The sequence below is a fragment of the Arvicanthis niloticus genome, unplaced genomic scaffold (assembly GCF_011762505.2).
Source record: "Arvicanthis niloticus isolate mArvNil1 unplaced genomic scaffold, mArvNil1.pat.X pat_scaffold_288_arrow_ctg1, whole genome shotgun sequence".
Taxonomy (NCBI): Eukaryota; Metazoa; Chordata; class Mammalia; order Rodentia; family Muridae; genus Arvicanthis; species Arvicanthis niloticus.
The window spans coordinates 87,597-93,999 of record NW_023045947.1 but is presented as its reverse complement, the minus strand read 5'-3'; positions in this window follow the sequence as shown (position 1 = coordinate 93,999).

Genomic DNA, 6,403 nt, shown 5'->3' with positions numbered 1-6,403 from the left:
GACGGGGACTCACGGCTTGGACTTTGGTACCAACCCTATCTCTGTCACCTGCCAGGTTAACATTGTGACCTTGAGTTAAGTTAGTGCCAACAGACTCTTATGCCCTCATGTATCACACAGGGTGATGGTCATGAGACCTAATTTTTCCAAGAGGCTATTGTGCAGGTAAAGGGGTTGGGTTGCTGTAGGTAACTGGCCAGGAGAGAATCAACCCTCAGACAACACGGGTGGTTATTATTTTACTGTTACAACCTGAGTGTCTTCAAGAAGGATCATGAGAAGATCAGCAGGCGTGGAGGTGGGGGGGTTGAGAGGCAGAGTGTGTGGTCTTAGTGAAAGGTTGACACGTCTTCAAAGATTTAATGTTCAGGCCAACCCCAGGGCCAACAGAAGTCAGATAGCTATATGTTTGGACATTATTCCCCTGGGGGTATTGGTTAGATTTCTAGGCTAGACACTATTGAGTAAGAGGTGTGTAGCCTTCACATTTGGACAGCCTGTTGATGTCTCTGGCTGGTGGAGGATGCCCCAGGTCCCAGACAGCTCAATTTTTTTTTCCCCTCTTCCCTTACTGAGGATTAAAGCTGGGATCATGTGTGCTCTCAGCAAGTGTTCTATTGCTGTGTCTTTAGCTTTTTTTAGGTCTAGTGTTTCCAGGCTCAATGTTTTGAACTCAACTCTGTAGCCCAGGCTAGCCATGAGCTCTCTATCCTCCTGCCTCAGTCTCCCGAGTGCTGGGATTTATAGGCCAGTGCCACCAGGTCCCCCATTTCATTTTTACAACTTTAATCTGATATATTCTTTTTTAATAATAATAATAATAATAATTATTATTATTATTATGATGATGATGATGATGCATGCATCAGTGTTCTCCCTGAATGCATACACACCACGTGTGTGCAGTGACCTCAGAGGCCAGAAGAGGGCGCCAGATTCCCCCAGGGACTGAAGAGACAGTTGTGAGTTCAAGCTCAGGAGATTGAACTGGTCCTTTGTGTAAACAATATCAAATATGAATTTTTTTCTATCAAATATTATAAAACCTGTTTGGGACAGGGAATTAAAATTCTTTGTCTTACCCATATCCTAAAACTTATATGCAAATATTTAAATTCTCTCATCCAATGAAGCCTTTCAAAAGCCCCTGCTGCATTCCAGGAATTTGATAGCCTGGAGTTGTTATTCCCTCCCTCTACCTCCTCTGTTTCCTGTGCACCATTTTTTTCCCCTCAAACTAGCCAATCAGATAAAACTGTGAGGTCACAGTTTCCCTAGCAGCTCTCTGAGTTTGAGGACAGCCAGAGCTACACAGAAAAACCCTGTCTCAAAAAATAAAATAAAGCCGGGCGGTGGTGGCGCATGACTTTAATCCCAGCACTTGGGAGGCAGAGGCAGGCAGATTTCTGAGTTTGAGGCCAGCCTGGTCTACAGAGTGAGTTCCAGGACAGCCAGGGCTACACAGAGAAACCCTGTCTGGAAAAACCAACCAACCAACTAACCAAATAAATAAATAAATAAATAAATAAATAAATAAATAAATAAATAAATAAATAAATAAAATGTTAGTGTTTTAATCCTCCCACCCAGTAAAACCTTTGTTTACACAAAAGCCTCCTGGTTTGTAAATTTGGTAACTTGGAGTAGTGACCCACACTTTGTTCATATTTTTCCTTCCTCCATAGTTTTTGTGTGCCAATTCTTTTCAGACTCTCCAATGGGATACGACCGCAGGTCTGACTCCAGCCAATGGGGAGAAGACACAGGCACTTGTAACATCAGAAAGAACAGCCAGTGCTCTTCATTGATGATCCACCACTCCAGCCCTATCTCGTCCGTCTGTCTGTCTGTCTGTCTGTCCGTCCGTCCGTCCGTCCGTCCGTCCGTCCGTCCGTCCATCCATCCATCCATCCATCCATCCATCCATCCGTGTATATTGGGGGTAGGGAGTAAGAGGTCCACTTACTAAATTCAGTCCCTCATGAGGCTCCTGGGAATTGAATTCACATCGTCAGACTTGGCAGCAAGCACTTCAACCCGCTGCGCTATTCTGTTGATTGTGTCCCCCGTGCCCCTCTTTCTTTTAGACAGGGTTTTACTATGTAGCTTGGATTCACCTGGAGTTAGTTATGTGGACCAGGTTGACCTTGAACTCACAGAGATCCCTGTGGCGACACCATAACATTCTGAGAGGCAAGAAATTATCTATCCTGGGACATTTGAGTATCTCTGTCCAGCCAGTCGAGTGTCCTCAGAAAGACAAATTTTGGGGGTGGGGAGAGACCAACTTTGATATTAGGCTATCTAAAAACGGAAAACAACCTCTCTCAGTTTACCTTTTTTTTTTTTTTTTTTTTTTTTAAATGTGTCTGTGTGTGGTGTGCGCATCTGTTGTGTGGTATGGGGCCACTTCTGTGTGCAGGTACGTGTGCAAGCAAATGTAAGAGGAAACCAAACTCGGAGGTCCAGAATCGTCTTCAATCAATCTACCACTTGCTTCACAGAAGCAGGGTCTCTCAGCGGAGCCCAGAGCTGGCAGATTTAGCTAACCTTGCTGGCTAGCCTGCTCTGGGGAGCCTTAGTTTCAACCATCAGCGTTGGGAATCAGACAGGCCCCTAAACCCCTGGCATTTATACAGTTTCTGGCTAGCCTGACTCTGGCTTACTCAACAGTTGCCTTAACCAGAGCCATTTCTCCAGATCTCTTGGGGTTTTTTGTTGTTTGTTTGTTTGTGAGGCAGGGTCTCAGGTAGTCCCCCGATGGCTGTGTTGCTGTCTGTGGCTGATCCTGGACGCCTGTTTCTCTGGCCTTCACCTCTGCAGTGCTGGGATTAGAGATAACAAACACCTTTGGGAAGGGAACCCACACTGAATCAATCTCCGCTGTTGTTTCCATGATGTAAAAACAAGCCATCATGTGTGCGCTGTGGGGTCGAGTGTAGCATTTGAATGAACTTGAAAGTAAAAACAGAAAACCTCAAAGTCATTGTCTGCTGTGGGGTGGGGTGGGGTCGGGTGCGGTTGCTGCTGGGCCGGCTTCATGCCTGCTCTCCGGTGAAAAACACAAACATGTTAGGGCTCCGAGTGACAAAGGGGACGTTTACAGGTGCCACCCTCTCTACCACGTTTTCTCTTTCCTGTCACCTGTTGACAGTCCGCCTGCCAGTGGCTCTTCTCACCCTTGAGTTAGTCCCTACTTGTCTGTCTGATCTCAAATCCCTCATCTTCCTCCCATGTTTGATTTCTCTTTAAACAAAACAACAACAACAAAAACCGGGCTATCCCAGGACAATTCTAGGTGTACTGATCAAGCTAACTCAAATTAAAGTGTAGATGGCTGATAACAGCTTAATGTATTGCCACTCCTGTGGGTGGGGGTGGTTTTAAAGAGTTGAAGTTTCTCATGGGGAAAGAATGCACACGCATGCTTGCAGTTTCAAGCTTGGGTGGGGACCCATGGGGGGGGGGTAGGGTGGTCACTGTGACCCTAGTTCAGCTCCAGCCAAGGTTAGTCTGCCCTGAATGGAAAAACCTGCCTGTTTTCCTCTGTAGTTCACATTATCTTCATTATTTCTGGGCAGTGTCCAAGAACAGGTTTTTTTTTTTTTTTTTTTTTTTAAACAGAAAGTGTCTCACCAGGAAAAGCCACGTGTGTGTCCTTGTCCCTCGAGGCAAGGGGTGTGGTGGGGATGTTTGGGGTTCAGCAGCCTGGCTTCCAGGTTTGTAGGTCAGGTCCCACCTGGGCCAGTGAGGCACCTGCGCTCCAGGCCCTCAGCTGCCTGCCAAAGCAGGTGGTCCGGACACACCTGAGCCGCCAAGGAGAGTTGAGCGCTTTCCCACAGGCAGAGAGGCTGTGCCAAATGCTGCCTGCCTGGCTTTGCTTAGTTAAGGTCTGGTGCAGCTCTGGTTTCCAGGGAGGCCTGAGACAGGGTGGCCCAGAGCCCTGGTAGGGCATCTCAAATAGGAGAAGTGGTCTGGAGCGGCTTCAGAACCCTGGAGTGGGTCCTAGGCCTGCTCTAAGTTTGAAATAAACATGGCTTCCCGGCTTGGTCCCAAACAGTCCCCTGGCCTCTCTGCTTCGTCTATAACTGGAGTCATTTTGCTTCATCTATGGCCAGGATCTATCTCCCTTCCATGATTGGCAAGGGAGGTAGTCATAGCTAGTGGTCCTGACCCTGTCTGCAGGGCTTAGAGGCTCTGTGTCCATCAGGGTGGGGTGAGTCTTCAGTCAGTCCCCTCACAGCCAGATATGGCAGTTTCTCCAGATGTGCTGATGTTCATCCCTGAGCCTCCCCTGGAGATGCTCTGAGCTCCAGACAGTCTCATTTAGAGCCCAGGCTACTGTCTGCACAGGAGGGTATGGGAAGAGAAAGACATGTGAGAGGCATTGGAGACCTCTGTGGGAAAGACTCTACCCTTCATATGACCTTTGTTGGGGGGGGGGGGGTTGTTTTGGGTTTTTTTTAGACAGGGCCTATATAGCCCAGGCTGGCCTCAAACTCACAGATTCTCCTGCCTCTGCCTCCTGAGTGCTGGGATTAAAGGAGTGTGCCATCTTTCCTGCATTTAAAGGGTGTTCTTGCTGGGCAGTGGTGGCTCATGACTTTACTCGCAGCACTTGGTCTACAGAGAGTTTCAGGACAGCCCAGGACAAAAAAACCCTGTCTCAAAAAACAAAAACAAACAAACAAAAAGGTTGTTCTTAGTTTTTAGCTCACTTCCTAAGAAGCTGAGGCAGGAAGATCTCTGGAGTTCCAAACCCAGCCTGGGCTGTGCAGAAATATCCTGTCTATAAGAAACTGATGAATGAATGAGCCATGTATTTGTTTATTTACATTGTTATGTTCCTGAAGATGAGGAAAGCTATGCAAATTGCCCCCCTTTCCCAGAGCTGCCCCAACCACGTTGTCTCTCAAAGGCAATCTGAATTACTCATTTTTCTTTCTTTTTTTTTTTTTTAAATCAAGATTTATTTTTTGTCTCTGAGTTCAAGGCCAGCCTGAGCTACAGAGAGTTCCAGAAGAGCTAGGACTGCACAGAGAGAACCTTTGTCTCAAAAAAGAATTTTTTTATTCTTATTTTATTCATGTAGATAGCTATATGAGCCATCTCTCCAGCTCTGGTCTAGTAGCCCAGACTGGGAGTATGCAAATGAGCATGCAAATGACATGCAAATGTAAAATGTCTCCATCAGACCTTTTCCAAAATTCAAGCAAGTGATGGGGGTGTAGTTCATTGCCTAGCATGTACAAGGCTCTGAGTCCAGACCCTGCACATCAACAGCATGCATGGACATGTCTGGAGTTCCAGACTCCTATTCTTTTATTTTTATATCTTTGACACAGCTATGTCTAGCTATGTAGACCAGGCTAGCTTTGAACTCACAGAGATCTGGTTGCCTCTACCTCCTAAGTGAAGTAATTAAGAACCTATACCAGCCTGACAGTGGTGGTGCACGCCTTTAGTCCCAGCTCTTGGGAACCAAAGGTAGGCAGATCTCTAAGTCTGAGGCTAGCCTGGTCTATAGAGGCAGTTTCAGGACAGTCGGAGATACACAGAGAAACCCTACCCCTCTTTTTTGGAGCAGAGTGTCATGCTAGCCCAGGCTAGTCTAGAACTTACTACATGAGGTCCACACACAAAATGGCTTAGCTGGTAATGATGTTTGACATTAACCAAGTCAACCTGAGTTGGTCCCTGGGACCCACATGGTAGGAGGGAACTGACTCCTGAAAGTTGTCCTTTGATACCCGCTCCCATGTGTGAACTAGAGTACATGTGCCCTATCTCATTAAAAAAAGTTCAAAAAAAATTTAAAAATTGGCTTTTGGTATGTAGCTCAGGCTGGCCCTGGACGCTCAACAATCTTTCAGTCCCATACTGAGTGTTAAAACTACAGATAAGAGTCACCAAATCTGGACATATGATAGATTCATAGTACATTATTATACTTGTTTTTTCTGTTTTTGTCTGTCTGTTTCTCTGCATAGCCCTGGCTGTCCAGGAACTTACTCTGTAGACCAGGCTAGCCTCAAACTCAGAGATCCATGTGCCTCTGCTTCCTCAAGGCTGGGACTAAAGGTGTCTGCCACCACCATGCCCTGCCTCTGCCTCTCTGCCTCTCTGCCTCTCTGCCTCTCTGCCTCTCTGCCTCTCTGCCTCTCTGCCTCTCTGCCTCTCTGCCTCTCTGCCTCTCTGCCTCTCTGCCTCTCAAGCTCTGAGGTTAAAGGGTTGTGCCACCTTGCCCTGTTGCATTTACTCAATGATTTCTTGGTGTGTGAGTGTTTGTGTGTGCAAGCACGTGTTCATGTGTGTGTGTGTGTGTGTGTGTGTGCGCGCACGCACGCACATGCATGCTAAGAAATGCATGTGGAGGTCAGAGGACACCCTTTCGTTCTACCCT